Genomic DNA, 17879 nt, shown 5'->3' on the forward strand with positions numbered 1-17879 from the left:
CCATTTGTCAGCCAGCAGTCTGGTAGCACATTTGCTCGTCAATCTAATTTTAACCTTTTCTCATACGAGCACTTGGTATTTCATGTAAATCAACCAGACAGTCTGTCATTCAATAGGATACTATCTTCATAGTCTTCCAAGCTATGTGCTCTATCATATGTGTTCATTTTTAAGTAGCAGAGGAAAAGTAAACTAATATATTACTTCTGGTTTCTTAATACCAGAATGCCAGGAATCTCTTTATTACCACACCAGAGACAAATGATATGTCTAGCAGAGGTTTTGGAGAATGGGGCCTGCTAATGCATTCAGCACTTTCTGAATTGAAAGGTCTGTCCTGAATGGTAAGTAGTGCAATGCGTGGTTAAAGGTTTCATAGCACATATTCTAGGTCTGTTCCTATTATCACTGTAATTTGCAGCTAAGAATACAAAAAATACATGCAACTGATGAATTAAAAAATTATTTATAAACAATTACTCTGTTGTTCCAACAAGTTTCTTGATAAAATATTGATGCTGTCTGCAAAAGAGAGCATAATTCATTCTGAAATATAGATACGTTTTATGAGTGCTCATTTATTTTGATAATTTGTATAAATAACATGAAAGTTTTACTGGCATATCCTTTACTTTGTAAGGCTTTTCAGAAATTGATTTGGCTATGAAAATAGTATGCTTGAAGTTTAGCTCTTTTGTTAGGGTTGCTGTAACTATGCATTATTTTAATATCTTTTATTTTTTAAACACGAATGAAGGTCATAGTCCATTTATGCAGCCTAAAACCCATTCTGGCTTTTTCAGACATTTTACTGCATTAAGAATGTTTAAAAAAGGCAATTGTAAAGTTGTACTATAATGATCTGTGATGTCTTCTAAGATTTCAGTCCCACACAACACCTGTAATTGTTCACTGCAGGGTACAGTAGTTAACTGTTTTAATAATTACGAAAATCATAGTTTGACTGATCTAAAATTTCCTTATTAATATTTTGAGACTATTAATACTGCATAACATTTCCCTTCGCTCAGGCTTATGTCCGATAAAATAAAGCTACATATATTTAATACCAGATTCTGTTCTGAATAGTAATTTATGACACTGTACTCAGTCTGGGGCAGACCCTGAACAGTGCCTGCATTTCTCCCCAGCCCAGTGGTTAGCAGTCCCCTTACCAAAGAGCAGAAGCGAAGCTCATTCACTCTTGTAGCATCACAAAGTCCCTCCTCAGTCCATACTTTCTTGTGCTGCAGACTCCATCATGCTTTGAGTCCATCCCCATTGCTATGCCAATTTTCTAGCAACATCCATGCACGGTATGCACCCCAGAATTTACTGTTATTGCTGTGGAATTAATTTACCTGTGTTGCGTTTCCGGGTATGAGTTGTATCTGATGATGTTTGTGCAATTTCTACCACAAAGTTCTGTTTCTGGTTGAGGTAGTACTGTAATTGAAGTAATAACACATAAACTACTTCCATCACCACCTCCAGCATCTTTTATATCTACAAATTACATATGAGCAATATTTGCACATAATGATCTAAAGTGATATAATACTTAATTTAGCACTAGTTTCACCCAAAGTTTTAGCCACAGGTTATATAAATCTTCAGGCACAGAGACCTGAGATTTCTGGCCATCTTGAATAAATATGCATCAGAAGAATTTGTCCCATAAAATATTCAGGTACTTCTATTACTTAATTTTGCATAGCAGGGGTATACATAAGTTTATCCTCCATGCTCTGATGTTCTCCCATGGGAGTTTGTTGGGCTTCTATATCTAGAGTTTTTATGCCAAGCAGCTGCAGTTTTTGCTCTCAGGGATGTGTCTAGGCAAATTCAATACGATCAGTGAGGTGGACTGTCATAAGTGGTGACAGCATTTGGTTTCACTGAACTTGTCAAAAATAATTTTACATGAAATTTGTTCATTGCATGTTAGATCCTCTGGTTTACCACCACTGTTCTTGCAGCAGCAAACTTTACCTAGTTCAGGGAAGCGTATATTACCAATAAGTGTTTGCTCTGAAGAAAAGGAGTTAATTTCTGGGAATGGGGGGGGAGGGGGCTGCATTTTATTACAGGAAAAATATTTTCTTGTCTTACTTATTGTTTGTGCATCAAGGCACATGTAGTTGTGTTTAACAAACATCCTCTTTCCCTTCAAATTTTCCATGACTCTTGATCCTTATGGATTATTGAAGAAATATAATCAATCAACAGGATCACAAGTTACAGAATTATATATGGGATGAATCTAGCCTCAGATCTTTATTTAAGAAGGAAATTAATCTCTTGATTCTGTGCCTGTATGAAGAAAAAAGAAAAATTATGGTAATGAGTTGCTGCCATTGCAGACAACTTTTTCCCTCGGGTACATATCTAAGGACAAACTCAGTTCTAGTTATTAGCAAGATATTCCTCCAGGAATCAAAAGCAAAATCCAACCATCTCTATTGGAAGGACTGTCTTTCTCTTTTCTCGTGAATTTTTTATATAATTCAAAAAACGCTTGAATTCATTTTCAGGTACTGCTAATGAGACAGCTTTAAAAATTATTTCCCCAGAGCCATTAATCATACTAATTCTGATAATGTCCATTGCTCTTTTAATCTTGATTCAGTCCTGCCTATTAGATGCAAGTCTAGGTTTCAAAGTCTAAATTCAGCTTACTTCATTGTTTATATAATGTTTCCTCCAAAAAGAGAAAGCAGATGCCACCCACGGGACAAGTACAGCTCACGGTTATCATATGCAGCAACCTTGGTATTAAATTGGTGCACAGAAGGTAAGTGCCACAACAACGTACTGTCAACCTGAGTTGCATGTGTGTGGGCCCTATAGGAAAACTAATGAGAAATTAGGATATTCTGTCCTTGCCAGCATGTGTCTGGCATCCTGACTGGTCAGAGTTTGCATACCTGTCCTCCTTGAATCATCAGATTAGAAAAGAAATTGAGAGACTAATGTGCTAAAAATGTAGCTAGAAACAGTCTACTGACAGGAGGATTTGGCAAGCGGCACTTAGGAAGAGACTACACTTATGTAAGTAAATAAAAATACTAAAAACAAGCAAAAAACCCTGCAAGATCTAATAAATTACCTGGTATTTACAGGTTTTGGTCCAATATCTTTTGACAAATTAACAGTAGTTTTATGCTAAAATTATCTTAATGGTATATTGTACTTTTCCACTGTACAGACCATGGACCAGAAGTTCATTAGAGAAGCTTTATCGCCAATTATTATTAGAAGGTCATTCTGTATACATTTAAATTTCATTTTTTAGGACATGTAATAGAATTCCCTAGTGTGTCACAGTCCTAGGACCACATTGATGGTAAAAGTCCAGGAAAATGGTCTTTATGATTTGTATTCTATAAATGCATATCAGCACCTGTCACATGGAGCTGGGCTGCTGGGTTTGTGCGAGGTCAGGGGAGGTCTCCAGTGCTGCGACACACTGGGTCTCACTCGTGTCCGGCGGGACAGCTCAGAACCCCCTCCTTCCCCCTGTCACACGCTTCCTGGCTGCTGCCAGCAGTTTGTGCTTTCGCCACATTGCGGACAGGCTGCTCGGTGACCCTGTGCACTGGACACAGCTTGCCAGGGTAATTTATGACTCATGGTATCTGACTAATTGCAACTGACAGCCAGAAATGGGGGGGAGCAGGAAAATGCCTCCCACCCCATGCAACTCCTGGCTGGAGAGCATGGTGGGCTTCCTTGCTGTGTCCTTCCACACCCATGTTCTCCTAATCAACTGCCAATTTACAACTTTAGGCCCTAATTAGCTTCCAGGGACATATCAGTGAAAAGCCATGATGTGGGTTTATAGGGGGCAGCAAGTATTACTGTTCCTTTGGAGCAAAATTTGTCCTCTGCTAGTTTTTTCCATCCAATTCTAAGGGACTCTTCTCTTAGAGTGTAGCCTACTACTCCTACTCTGACCTTACTGCCTCTCCTATCAATTCCACTTTGGGTCCATGCCCAGCTCTCTGAAGAGAGAGAGCTTCTCTCTCTCTCTCTCTCTCTCTCGTGCTTGTTGTTTGTTCCCCTTCTCCTTCTCCTCTGAAACACCTCCACAGCTTGGATTCTTTCAGAGGAAATTGCCTTCCACCACTGTCCTTTCACATCCCAGCACAGGCCAGACTGAACACAGAGCCATCTCTAACCCAAGGCAGCTTTCTGTCAAAAAGAAGATGCAGGTGTGAGTGACACTGACATTAAAGAAGTAACCTCCAGTGGTCCTCACAGCGTACCTCCCTGGGACCTGCTCTCCAGGTATGGTCCTGACCAAGTGCCACATTGCAGCTCAGCTGGCCCCATCTGAGGGCAGCTCAGGACAGGGACAGGCTGAGCAGAGCTGGAGTGGGACAGAGCTTTGTGGAGGTGCCCTGCAGCACCCCACATCACCCACCCTCGGTGGGACTCCGTAGCTGTTACAGGAGCTGTGCCACCGGCTTGCTGGTAGGAGTCACCCACAGATGCAAGGTGAGTGAAGTTTGCTGAGGGATTTAATTTCTTTGAAGGCAGGGAGGGGGAGAGAACAATACAGGGTGTTTATTCTGCAGCAGCACACCCCGTGTGCTTGCAGCACAGGGAGAGTCAGTGCAGGGCCCCTTTGCCTCCCAGCCTGTATGCATCAGCCCAAAGGGCTGTGCCCCAGGCAGGGTGAGGTGGATGTGACAAGGGATGGAGCATGAACTGGTTGTTGTCTTCCTACTTGGGACTTGCAGAGATAGAGTGGTGGCATTATTTATTGCTGTAGGTAGAGGGAAAGTGGCAGTATGGGTGGTGAGGGGTCCCCAGTTAGGGCTGAGGCCCATGGGTTCTGAACTGGGCTCCTCTGCCTCTGTAGCAGGGCAGCCTGGCCATGGGGAAGGGGCCAGTGGGTTGCCAACCCCACTGTGCTACTGCAGGATGCCTCAGGCACCGCAGCTCCCAGCCCTACTCCAAATGATGCCCTTTCCCTGCCTCTTCTCAGGTTTTTCCCAATCCTCCACTAAGCACATCTCTAACCTTACATTAGATCCTCATCTCAGCCCTGACTGATTTCTGTGTGCTTTCCCTTTCCTTACAGTGCTCCCCAGTTTCTTGTTTCCTGCCTGTGTATACACAGGCATACTTCTGCTCTTTATGCCCAGCTTCCCACTTAGTACCTTAGAAGGAGGTGTTATAGCTGTCTGCTGCTCTGACTTGTAGCCCACCTGGTACTGATGCTTCCCTACTCATTCCCAAGGTAATTCTGCCTCCCTGCCTTTTCTGGTTTTGTCTGGGGCTTTGGGATTTGTCTGTTGTTTATCCCAAACTAATTGTATTTTGCTATTCAGATCAAAGAACCTAGTTTTATGTCTGTTAAGATGAACCTGCAATGCAGTTTATGGGGAAGAAGCACCTTCAGAAAGTGCGTGTGACCTGGGCAGAAAGCAAGCAGAAGCACTGCATTGCAGAAAGAGGGTGGATTAGGATTATAATGAATATAAAACTCTTATAAATCAGAATAGCTTCAACACTACTCTTTAAAATAATGGATTAATTATTCCAGTGACATTGTGCTATGTGTCCCTGTGCTAAGAGGGCTTTTATTTCTTCCCTCTGGAGTGGGGAAAGAAAGTGGTTGCTTAAATCACTATTGACGTATAGCACATGAATTCCAGTTTTGATTTTATGAACAACCTCTATCATCATGTCTCATGTGGACTGCCTCATACTCATTGTACTGTGGGGTTAGACACACTGTCACCATGCCTATAAATAGCCTGCTTGGTTATGAAGGACTATTAGTGTTTCCTCTGGGAAGAATAGGACTTTTGACTAATGGCATTTTAGGCCAGTTTTCTTTTAACTGTCTAGAGGAGATAGGGTTTAGAAAGTAGAAAACCTGCTAAAAAAGCCAATAATCAAGGTATTAATGTTTGAAACACAGATACCTGGTGAGCCTGGAATAGTCACACAGAAAACCAAAGTTAGAAGGAGCAGAATGGTGGTGTGTTTTTAAAAAAGGAGGCTCGGCTTTCAGGGCTGGCAAGGAGCAATGCAGCTGCCATGCGGAGAAAGAGAAGCTCCCTGTGATCCAGCAGAAAGCTGAGCTGTGGCACATGGACGGCTGTAATATTGAAGAGTCTGCTCAGCACCCGAAAAATGCTCAAGTGTACTGGGGAATGACAGGTAAGGCGATGTGTTTTTCTGTATATTTTTGGAGTAAAGTAGGAAGTAATTGCGTGTAGAAGACCTTGTGTTTCAGCTATCAACTGTTTAGCTGTTAGTATGATCTTTTGAGCATTGAGAAGTCAGTTTGGTAGGGATGGATGTTCTTAAGCTTGTGGAGGGAGTGACGATCCCTGGCGCTAATGATATAGGTCATTTGGGCTGTATGACTCCTTTTCTGTGAGTAAATGTGCTGGAGACATCGAAGAGAGCACATGTCTTGCTGGCCACGCAGCAAGGAAAGTTTTATTGCACGCTGTGGGAGAGGTCAAGCACACCACTGAATGACAGGTAACAAGGTTTGGTAGGTGTCTTCTCCTGACTGTTAAATGACAAGCTATTTAGGGGTTTTCCTTACAATTAGCAACTGATCTGGAATTCAGACCCCACCTTCCACAGCCTGGGAAGTTTCCAAGGTGCGTTGAATCGCCAGCAGCGCCCTTTGTGCAAACAGCAAGTCTGTACACAAGAAGATTGCCCTACTGAAAGAAAAGGAATAAAGCATTACATTTAGGGATGTGACTAACTTCTGAACAGTGAGGAAGGCACCACACTTGCCAGCTATCTCTTCTGTGCGTTTCCTCAGTTGTGGCTGGGGCCATCTGATGAGTGTTTCCCTTTCGCTCCCAGAGCAGCACAGTCTGTCTGCTGTCAGCAGTTAATGAAGTCACTTGCAAGACGCCATCCCCTGGGGAAAAGCACTGCTATGAATAGACCTGTTACTTACGTCTCTGGTTGCAATGCTCTCAGCGCTTCGTTTGCTGTGCCACCACCTCTGATGATTGTGCCATTTTGGAACAATGGTCTTTCACTCTAGAGCTATTGCTATTCAGGATGTCAAAAATCAGTCCTCTTCCTTCTGGCAGAGCTGTAGAGCTCAGTGAGTGCTTTTGTGCTGTCCCCAGTGACAGACACAGGTACTGAGGTACCACAGGCTTACCAAAAATGTGCAGAAAGTGAATGAGTAATCCTATTGCAGCAAGTACTTTTAACAATAGTCTGCAATGAACGTCATCATCAGATATTTCATCAGTGCACATCCTAGAATAAGGAGGAAAAAATAAAGCTTTTTTTTCTGAGAACAAAATATTTCCATACTACTGAAATAGAAAGGGAAACTGTTAATCTGATGAGAAGTGTTAGAGAACATCACCTATTTGCCCAGCTGAGCTTGCATGTTTAGGTATGATTAAGCTTGTGTTTATAAGGAGTTGCATGTTGGTCTAGACAGAGGTGAGCTATGAAAGAAACAAAATCAGCAAAAATAAAGACAGATAAAGAATGATGACTCGTGCCAACATATTGTCCAAAGTATGTAAGATCATGTAAATACTTATTATGATTTGTAGGGCATACAGTCCTTGTTAGTGCCAGCAAAGTCAAGGACTACTGAATGCAGTAAGTCACTTTAGTGACCGAGTTGTGTGGCTGAGACCTAACCCAAAATAATTTTACAGTTGAACACCTTTGTAAGAAACTTTAGCTAACAATACCGATAAATGGTCAAAAAGAAAAGAACTAAGTAGCATTCAATTTGAACATTACCTGTTCTCTCTTTGGGAGATGAGGGGGACAACTTTTTTTAAAAGGGTTTTTTTTTTGTTTGTTTACAAATGCAGATTTTTTAGCAGACTTGGTGGTGTTAACAGGCTTCCCCCAAATCAAGTTGTCAAAATTTTAGTTCTCAGAAAGCTACAGTGAGGTCTTTGGCAAAATGCAAAAGTAGACTTTTTCTGCATCGTGATCTAAATGTCTGAACCATTTCTGCATGAGCAGAGTTAAAGTTGTTGTCTCGTATGAACTTTTGTTCAGGTGCCTCATTCTTCTGCTTATATAGAAACAAACCAAAAAAATCCCTTGTTACTCATGCTTTTCATATTAATTCTGGATGGCTGAATAAGTTTGAGTGATTCATGACCTATGTTAAAATTTAACATCAGCCTTTAATGTGTTCGGCCTGACACATGGTGTGTCTTACAATATTGATATATCTCATCGACCTAGCAATCTGCATCAGCTTGCTGAAGCATGCCATGAAAGGAAAACGATACAGTAGTCCTGATCTACTTCTCTGTCAAAGTTTTAATTAAAACATTCACACTATCTGTTAAGAGTGAAGGGGCTTGAGGAAATTCATAAGATGCCTGTCCTGTCATTAACAACATTTCATTTTGAAAGTTTAGGAAGATAGGAATATGCCTCTTAAATCCAACTTCTGTGACCTGGTCAGCTTCTCAATGGTACCCAAAACTCTCATCCGAGTGCATGGGTACAGAGGTGCAAACCTGAGGCCAGGTTTCTCCTTTGTTTCCCATTGCTGGCACCTAGACAGCCTGAAGGCTGTGACAAGGCAATACTCAGCCATCTGCAGGCTTGTCAGCTGGGAGGTAGAGACTGATCAAAATGAGGTTTCATTTAGTGCTAGCTGCTCCTGAAATGAGACCCTACCAGACTACCTAGGAACTGTGTTCGTACGATAAAACCTCCTGGCTGTATCTGCAGAGGTGTCTTATTAAGGTCATACAGAGATTGGGTTTTCTTCCCTTAGCAGAACTGCCTAGAGGATAGCATTGCAAATGCTGCCATCTCTCCCCAGGGTAGAAAACCTACTTGTAATGATGATCCTTATCAACCCTAGATGCTTCTTGCCCCCTTCAGTCCCACAGTGCCATGCTAGCAGCAATTCATCTCATCCAGTAGAAATGGATATTAAAACCACAGCAAATACTTCAAATGGTTGTTTAAAATCAGCTTCAGCAAGCTTTGCTCCCTCTCTGACCTTTTCCTGGCTTCCACATCTCCTGTGCTTGGCTGTCTTCCACCCAGGCTTTCAGGCTCAGATTTAGAAATCCCCTGTTCCCGACACTGGACTGTTATTTTTCTGGCAATATTTACCTGCTGTCCTTGTAGAATCAAATCAAGGCCTCTGTGATGCCTGTGCTGTTATTCAGAGTATTAGTTGACATTATAAACAGACCCACAAGAGCTGCACTAAGGAATTTCTTCAGCCAGGAGGCCTGCCCATGTTGGAGCTTTTGATGCTCTGTCTGACCCTGAGCCTGGTCCAGTTCTGGTTGCAAGAGAGGAGCAATTTCTTCCAAGGAACAGTCTTCCTCAAGGATCACTATAACAACAGAAGAAGCACAGTACCAGCATCATAAAGAAAACAATGTACTATGAAGACTGTGAACTTAGAAGAATGTAAGCAAAAGGCCAAGTCTTGAAAGATTTGTTAGTATGTAAGTTCAGAAGCACAAGCTAAATCAAACTATCATTGCTCAACACACAAGCATAACAAATAAACCTAAGAGGGGGTTTTTGAAGCACCAGAGGAAGAAAAGAAAAATGCTCCTGTGAAAGTGGTAATGATGAATCAGGTGGTAACACATAAGAACATAAATATCAGTTCAAGATGAAGGAAAAATAGGCTTTATTACTTGATGTGAGCAAATTGATGATGTAGGAGGCCTAGTAAAAATGGATGTTTTTATCAGTAATGTGACTGCTCAGGCATCATGAGTAGTTGTGTGTCAGCACAGTCTGAATAAATAACTGCAGTGGTTTTGTTTGCTTTTGTATATGTTTAAAACCATAAATGTTGATTAACTTTCCCAAAATGAGATAGAAAATGATGACACCATGAAAAAAATTATAAAAATGCACTTTCTACAAGATGACATTAGCATATTCAGTCCACTGCTGACACTATTTATTTCATAATCTTGTTTGGAATTGTTACCATGATTTTGGCTTGTAGGTCATGTACTCATCCCCTTTTATCTTCAGGTTAACATGACACAGGTAGAAGAGGGGGTTTGTGTTTTTCCTACATGCAAGAAAGTTCACACCTACAGAACAAGAGAGGAACTTCCCGAGCTTCAAAGTCCAGAAAGACAGATGAAAAATAAAATGAATAAACGATATGTTGGATTGACTGTTTTCTGGCCCAGATTTCTTCTGGGTAGCAGTAAGCACCTGATGTGCCCAAGTTAGGAACCACTTTGCTCTTGACTGTGTCTATAGAAAACATGTTGGCCCAAGACCTGTGTTTGCCGTTCCCTGGAGGTTTGCTTATAACCACACACATGGCTTGGCACGGTCCCTGGGTGCAACCATAGCACCAGTGTTTGACCTGTTTGAATTCTTCCTTGGTCTCTCCTGTTGCTCTTGGACATTACTGAGCAGAGCTGTCATTCTCTGATGCAAAAGACATTCACCTGTCTCTTCCAAATCAATGTTAACTTCTTAACCTCTTTACCCTTATGTATATTTTTGATACAGTTTTTAGATTTTGTAGTGACCTTATGGAAGTTAGACACCCAAACACCTCTCCTGTTAGGGGTGGGCAGGGTCTTGCTCTAATTGAGAGTCTCATGCACCAGATCAGTATCTTACTGTAAACCAAAAGCAAGAATAATGTTGGAAAGAATCAGATCATAAATGACTGAAGTATAATGAATAACTGACAGCTGTGACTCAGTGTCTGCATTTCTTCCGTAACACAACACTGTATTGCAGACTGGCTTTGAATAGGTTTTTCATGTAGTTTCAGGTAATGATTAACTCCCAATGACTAAAATATCTTCAGGAGAACTGATGAGACATCTCACACAGCTACTCAAGTTCATAGCTATTTCAAGCTTTTACTTTATCTCTTTCATTCAAAAATACACTTATTTTAACTGAAGCTATTTTAAAACTGTCCCATAAATGTAAAGTCAGCAGTGCTATTGCAGCATAATTTCAAGCTAAAATTATTGTATTCCAAGCAGATGCACACACAGTATGTGTGTGTGATTTTATTGTTTATTCCATTTATAAAACAGAAGCCATTTTAGCATCTGTGGCAATGCAATCATCTCTGGGATGAAATATAACTTTGTGCCAACTCACACTGTAGGATAAAAGACTGAAGGAGGGAGTACTAAGAACACAAATCAGGGGAAATCTGTGTGAGTAGGTTTGTCCCGAAGGAAAAGCTCCCACTGCAGTGTTTCATTCCTCAAGAGGGTGTGTTAAAGCATGCAAGATAATGAAGAGCAGCAGATGTCTTAAGAATTGATGTTATGAGGAGTGTTGAAAGTCATTTAACTTTTGAGAGGAAAGAGGATTTTTTACACAAACTAGATTAACTCCATCGGAGCAAATGTGGTATTAATTTTCTGGAACGAAGATTGCTGTAATTAATATCAATATAGTATAACATGATTGCATCATATAGCATACTACAAAATAATACACGATAACAATATATATTTATATATCAGCGTAATCAGTAAAAGGATTGTAAGCTAGGAAACAGAAGGGAAGTTTGGGCGACACTTTTAAGTAACTTTCATGCCTGGTTCTGAAAAGCAGAAAGGGGTGAATATATGGGGGAGAAAGAAATATCCGATGGGAGCAAAATGGACAGGAAGAATCAGTACTGACAAGGGTGGGAATGTGATGTGAATAGCCTGGATGTCAGGAATTAAAGGGATGTGAGCAACGTAATTAGAAAAATTAGCATATTTTCATAGACGATGAGCTGAGATGTTTGTGTAGAAAAATTGTGTGCAGAGGCAGGCTAGAACTGCAGTACCTAGGATGACCCCGAATCTCCCAAGGATAGTGAATTATGGTGGATGGGTAATCTATGACTGAAATGCACTTAAACCAACATGTAGACTGTTAAGAAAAACACAAATACAGAGGTACAGAGGTAACAGTGAAGTCACTGACAGAGGCAGAGAGAGATTACATGGGCAGAATGGAATCTGTCAAACTAAAGGTCTTCTGAAGGACCACTAAGGAACTGTTACATGTATATCTAACACAGATGACTACAAGCACAAAAGGGAAACTTCCAAGCATTGTCTCATTGCAGGAGATTTTAACTGCTCAGAAATAGAGTATAAAGCAAATGTTACTGACAGCGTTAGAGCCAGTTATTCCAGGGTGTAATAGCTGGCAGATTTCATCACTAAGCAGTCACTGGACTACCATGATGCTATTCTAGGTGGGCTTTGTTAGGTAGTGATGACATAAAGCAGCTGGTTGTAGAAAATAACCTAGCTAAAGTTATCCCAACTTGATTAAATTGAAAATAAGTGAAAGAATAAACAAGAATAGGCCTGTTCATTAGTTTCTCAAAATTTGTCCTTCTGAAGTGTTGTACCTAAAGAAGCTAGTTAGTGATGTCAAGTGCATGAAGGTCCAAATCTGAGTATTAGAATCTCTTTAATTTAAATAATATATAAAAAATCTGTACTTTGCACTGTAAGTAGCGTGTGAAGGGTGTTAGCACCTTATTGGATTTATAAATCCTTCAAAAAAAAAAGATATTAGGGTCAGGCAAAGAGAATGAAAGTCATATGGAAAGAAAACTCCACCATAACAGATCATCAATGAAAACGATATCTTGGGAACCAAGTAGCAGAGGATGCAGTCAGATTTGTCAAGTTTACAGACCTACCATCTGTATTTGAAAGACTGAAAGTGTCTTCTACCACCACACAGATAAAAGGAGGTCTGGTACGTGGCAAGGATGGGGTAGAGATTAAAGACTGTGTAGGTACTCCCCAAACCAAATAAATAATTTTTCTTCTTTTTTGTGAAGAGGATGGTATAGATCATGAAAGAAAATCTAATCAGGATGGGAAGAATCTGTAGAAATAAAAGTTAACATTTACAAACTTGAAAAGTAAATCCAGAGTATAGTAGGACCATAGTGTAAAGATGTCTGTTATCCATCTTAAAATGCTGAAAGAATGAGCAAATTACATTTCAATTACAGGAGCAAGTTTTTCTTAAAAGATCTGCCAAAACAAAGGAGAGAGAAGAGCAGAGGAAAAAGTGACCTCACATCTACAGTTCCATTAATCTGACCTTAGTAATATGGAAATTTTGTGCACATTTCTGCAAGAAAGAATAAATAAGGGTGTGGAGAGAAAATGGAGAAAATAGATTGAAAGCAATAAATGTTCAATACAATGTATAATGACTAAGGAAAAGTATATATGATACCATCTGTTCTGGAAAGGGAATTACTGGGCTACCTAAAGGTTGGGTAGAGATTTTCAAGCATCATAGTTTCAGCTAGTTTCTGGAAGTATTAATATTTTCATTGCTGCTAAAAGTGGCATGGTCAGAGGAGAAAAATATACACATTGTGGGGAAACTTGAGAGCTGGAGATGTGGGGTGGTATTTAATAGTACAAGTGCCAGATCACACACAAACTGAGGTGGGAATTATTTCTGTTATAAATTGTGGCTTATCAGTTGGGCAAGAGAAAGACCATAATGTCTAAGTCGTGGAAGGATGCTGAGAGAGCTGGGATGGAGCCATGGAAAAGGCAAAACTGATCAGCCTTAGATACAATGCAGGACACTTAAGGAGGGAAATGTAGGTACGGACACCATTGTAGGAGGCACTGGTCAAAGCTCTTCTGGAGTACTGTGAGCAGTCTGTCACCCATAATTAGGAAGGAACATTGAAAGAAATGCAGAGAAGTAGCCCTGGACAAAACAAAGAATGAGGGATATACAATTGCTATCTATAAATAAATCAAGGGGAGGGGAAAGAAGGGCAGGGCAAATACTAGGAAAGGAAAGAAGTTATTTAAGTTACCAGACAATGTTGTCATTAAAACAAATGGATATAAATTGAAAGTTAGTCCATCCAGGCTGGAGCTGAAGACATTTCCAGCCATGAGAACAGTGAAGTCTCTGAAACAGTCTTCTAATAAGAGTGACAGAAACAAACCACTGTAGGTGAGGGTATCATAGTAAAATGGAACTTGCTTGCAAATTGGATAACACAGAATTCACCTAGTTCTTGCATATACCATAAAGGTGAGTAGAGCCACTTTCTATTTGCCTCTCTGCCAGAGACTAAACAGTATGAGTAGTCTTATGATGGATTTTTCATAAGTTTATTAACACAGCTGTGTAAGGTGAAAGGGCACATCTTCACAACCTACGAAATTCTTTGCAGTCTTGTGTTCTCTGCTTTGTACTATTGTGGCAATAGTATATTTTGAAATTTCTGTTAATCTATTGGTTCAGATAGAAAGCACGACTCTGGCCTCCTGTGACATTGATGTGCTACAAAATGATAAGAATTAAATTTTTAAAAAATTGATTTAAAGTGATGGTAATTCTGTGTGCTGAGTGTCCAGCCAAAACACAGCAATGCAGTTGCAAACATATGAGAGCATATGATTGCATAAGGTATCAGTGGATCAAATATTATTGACAGTATTTACATGATCAATCATTTTGAACTCCTACAAAACATTGTCAGGGAAAATCTGCCCTGCCTTATCCTTTTGGTGTTACTTAGCCAAAATACTTGGAATTGATTTAGTTGATTTTATTTTTCTTTAGCGATGGTTCTATATACATGTTCTTAGTCTTGCATGGTTTTAGATATATAATACCAACAGTTCTTACCAGTTCTTTAAGAAGAATTGTAAAAGCACTAGTCATTCTATATAAGGTTGTTTCTCCAATGTTTCTGTGTAAATGTGAGCAGACACTGTTGGTTTAAATTTTCTTCCTACTATTTTCATAAGAAACATGTACATAGCAATAAGGCAAGGTGTGCAGATATCAGGAACAATTTCTGACATTTCAGAATTATGTAACTGAGCTTATAACAAAGACTCTAGAAGTAATGTTCTGTTTACTGTGACAGATGACACAGGAATTTGAAATAATGCATGCTAACAAAAAATTATAACTCTAATATAATATAAATGTCAAAATTGTTTAACAAAGATATGAACATCTCCAAAGGTTCTTATATATGTAGGAAGGCAAAATATTGGTAAAAGGTAGTAGGGCAGTTAGTATCAGAAGACCTTTATACCTCTAAATTTTATAGTAACTTCTTTACTCCAGCATAGCAGAGTAGCCATGAGATGGCAGCACTCTGCACAAAGAGCTCCTGAAAAATCTAAATCCTCTTTTCCCAGAAAGAGCCTGTACCCACTGGCAGGAGTGAGTGGCCAGAACGGTGCGTGTCTGTAAATAGAAACCATGCTGGCCAAGTTCAGAATAGCTCCTGGAAAGCTTCAGAAATGTAGCTGGTTTCAGGCAGCGCCTGAGCCCATTTTCCTCAGTTTTTAGCAGCTGTTTGGGTGCTGAGCTAAACATTCTTATCTGGTTTGGTTATTCTAGATTAACCGCATTCAAACCCTGTGTTTCAGCAAAGCACTGGACTTCTGTAGGTCTAAGTACAGCAAGATCAACTATAAGATAAATTTATTTTCTGTGTGTAAGAGCAGAGTGGAATCACATTTTACAAGTTACTTAATCCCAGCTCAGTAGTTTAGAATTTACATCTGGACAAATCAGGCCTGAATACATTGTGTTTACTACCGGCTCTTTCAAAAGCAAGTCCTCTGTGTTGTTACCTGGCCCAGCCTCCTGCAGGACTGGGGTAAAGCTTCACATTTCTCTTGGTGCTGCTGCAACCTGCCTCTCTCAGGACTGCCTTTGGCCCTTTTGTAATGGGGACAGCAGGTCCAGTTTGCATTTAGCATTAATCTGAAGGGAGTAAGTTACAGAAAGCTCTTCAGCTGAGGTGCAGGAGGTCTGAGGTGTTGTGGAGTCAGTGCTCAGCGCGGTTCCCACCACCAGCATGTTCAGCCTTGCACCAGCACTGAATGGAGGTGCTTGCTCTGGTGCCCCAGTGCCAGGCTTTTATAGCATAGCGAGAACAAGGTGTACCATGTAACTGCAAAAAGTAAACAGAAACTGAGGTCAGATTCAATACGCTGTGTGGAAATCCCTGGCGTGGTTTGAGTGCCGTGGGCTGGCTGGCAGTTCTGCTTGAATGCCGCATGATCTTCCTACCAGTTCTACCTGAACCCTTCTGCAGTTCAGAGGTTTGATTATTTTACTTCGAGTGTGAGAGTGTTTTCAAATCTGAAAAGCAAATCTTTCAGGGTGCTCACCCATGCAAAGGAAACTGAGGACAAAGGTTTACTCACGCCCTCAGCTGGAGCCAGCCGGGTCAGAGCTGTGGGCAAGGTAAATATGAGTTGGAAAACACCCTGGGTTGCCTGCCTGCTGTTCATTGCACAGTTGGTGAGCAATTTCTCCTTCTTCCTCCTCTTTCTCTCTGTTTGTTCAGAGGTAAGTTGTTGACTTCACTCTCTGCCCTCGTCTAACAGCAGTGCACTCCTCCTGAAACAAGAGGAGACCAGAACATGAATCATGGCCTGAGTCATGAATCCCCAACACCCCACTTTGCTCAGAGCTGGAGGGGAACAATGCCTTTCCTCTGTGTGGCTTTTCAGCTCCTGCAACCCACTGGAAGGAGCTACAGACACCTTTCATGTTCTAAAGCCACTCTCCATCATGCGTAGTCATGCTTGCAAACAACACCTGGAGAGGAGTAAGAGAGGCCTTTGATTTTCCACACACCTTCCTGCATCTCAGGTGGGCTCTGTGGCTTACCCTGCACAGCTGTAGTTTGGTCCTAAGCCCCCCAACAGGGTATGATATTAGTACACCCCAAAACATCGGAGCTGAAGTGGCTTGTACATTCAGATCTTTATGGTTGGACTCGATGACCCCAAGGGTCTTTTCCAACCTGAATGATTCTGTGATCTTTGCTCACAGCAGGCTCTGTGTCATTTATACAGGACCCAAAAGCTTACAGCAGTTTCTCTGGATTGATGCCATTTTCTGTTGGAGCAATACCCATCTCTCACCATGCTGATTAACAAAGAAAGATAGCAAATAGTAACAACTGGCATTTAAAATGTATAAATCCAGATGCATTTATTTTACATGGTTATTAAATAGGTGATACTATTGTTTTATATCTAGAAAAAATTTCAAGTAAAAAAAAATTTAAATTACTGATTAGTCATGACTGCATCATGACTGCGAATTTCCCCATTAAATACAACTGTTCGTTAGGGATTGTTGCTTCCTCTTTAAATGTTTTTGCCAGCTCTCCCTAAAGTATTACCAGGACCTATGCTGCAGCAAAGATAGAGACAGGACAGTATCATCACAGTATTTGTGTGTGGTTTCTGTCTGTGCTGGTTTCTCCTGTTTGTAGGACATTCATACTGCTGTGTGGCTACTCAAATCACCTCTAGTTCCTTAGAGATGAATCTAAGTGTCAAGCTTGGAAACTTTTTTCCAGGCTTCATTGCTTAGCTAATTGACAGCCATCCTCTGAAACATCTGTCATTGCTGTTCTTTGAAACTGGGTCTGTCAGGCTGCTGAGGGATATATTTCTGTGTAGACTTTTTCCAAAGAAAATGCCTTCCATTTCTGCTGGCCGAAGAGTCCGGAAGCACTTGTCTGTGCAGCTACAGAACATATGTTGTTTTCGGGAGAAAAGTATTTTAACCGCTCGTTCTGTAGACTTTTGTATATTCTTCAGTCGCTATCTTTTGGGTTAAAAAGTTTGATGGAAGCTTTTAAAGTCTACTTTGATTCCCTGTTAGAGATCATCAGGGGCTTTCTAGACAGATTTGGTTTGGAAACCAGCCAGGGAGAGAACAAAGTCACCACATGTTTCAAATGCGAAGCAACCTGCCTCTGACCTAAGGAGTGAAGCCCTTTACCTCTTATAGATGCATTGAGGAGGTGAATGTCAACTGTATATGGTGGAGAGAAGGGACACCCCACCTCACTGCTTCCAGTCCCACAAAAC

General features: G+C 40.7%; 1 protein-coding gene across 5 annotated transcripts in view; it reads left to right on the plus strand.

Moving 5' to 3' along the window:
• The first annotated feature begins 4091 nt into the window (after positions 1 to 4091).
• ITGB6 (integrin subunit beta 6) overlaps positions 4092 to 17879 on the plus strand; it is a 53986-nt gene continuing 40198 nt past the window's right edge. For 4 of the 5 annotated variants that reach the window (XM_074873370.1, XM_074873367.1, XM_074873372.1 and 1 more), the window contains exons 1-3: positions 4092 to 4500; positions 5090 to 5248; positions 5936 to 6177. The gene's annotated coding sequence lies outside the window, so the exon portion shown is untranslated. The remainder of the gene's footprint in view (positions 4501 to 5089; positions 5249 to 5935; positions 6178 to 17879) is intronic. The other variant, XM_074873368.1, reaches the window with a different exon arrangement.

Source organism: Strix uralensis, chromosome 6, assembly GCF_047716275.1.
Source record: "Strix uralensis isolate ZFMK-TIS-50842 chromosome 6, bStrUra1, whole genome shotgun sequence".
NCBI classification, from domain to species: Eukaryota; Metazoa; Chordata; class Aves; order Strigiformes; family Strigidae; genus Strix; species Strix uralensis.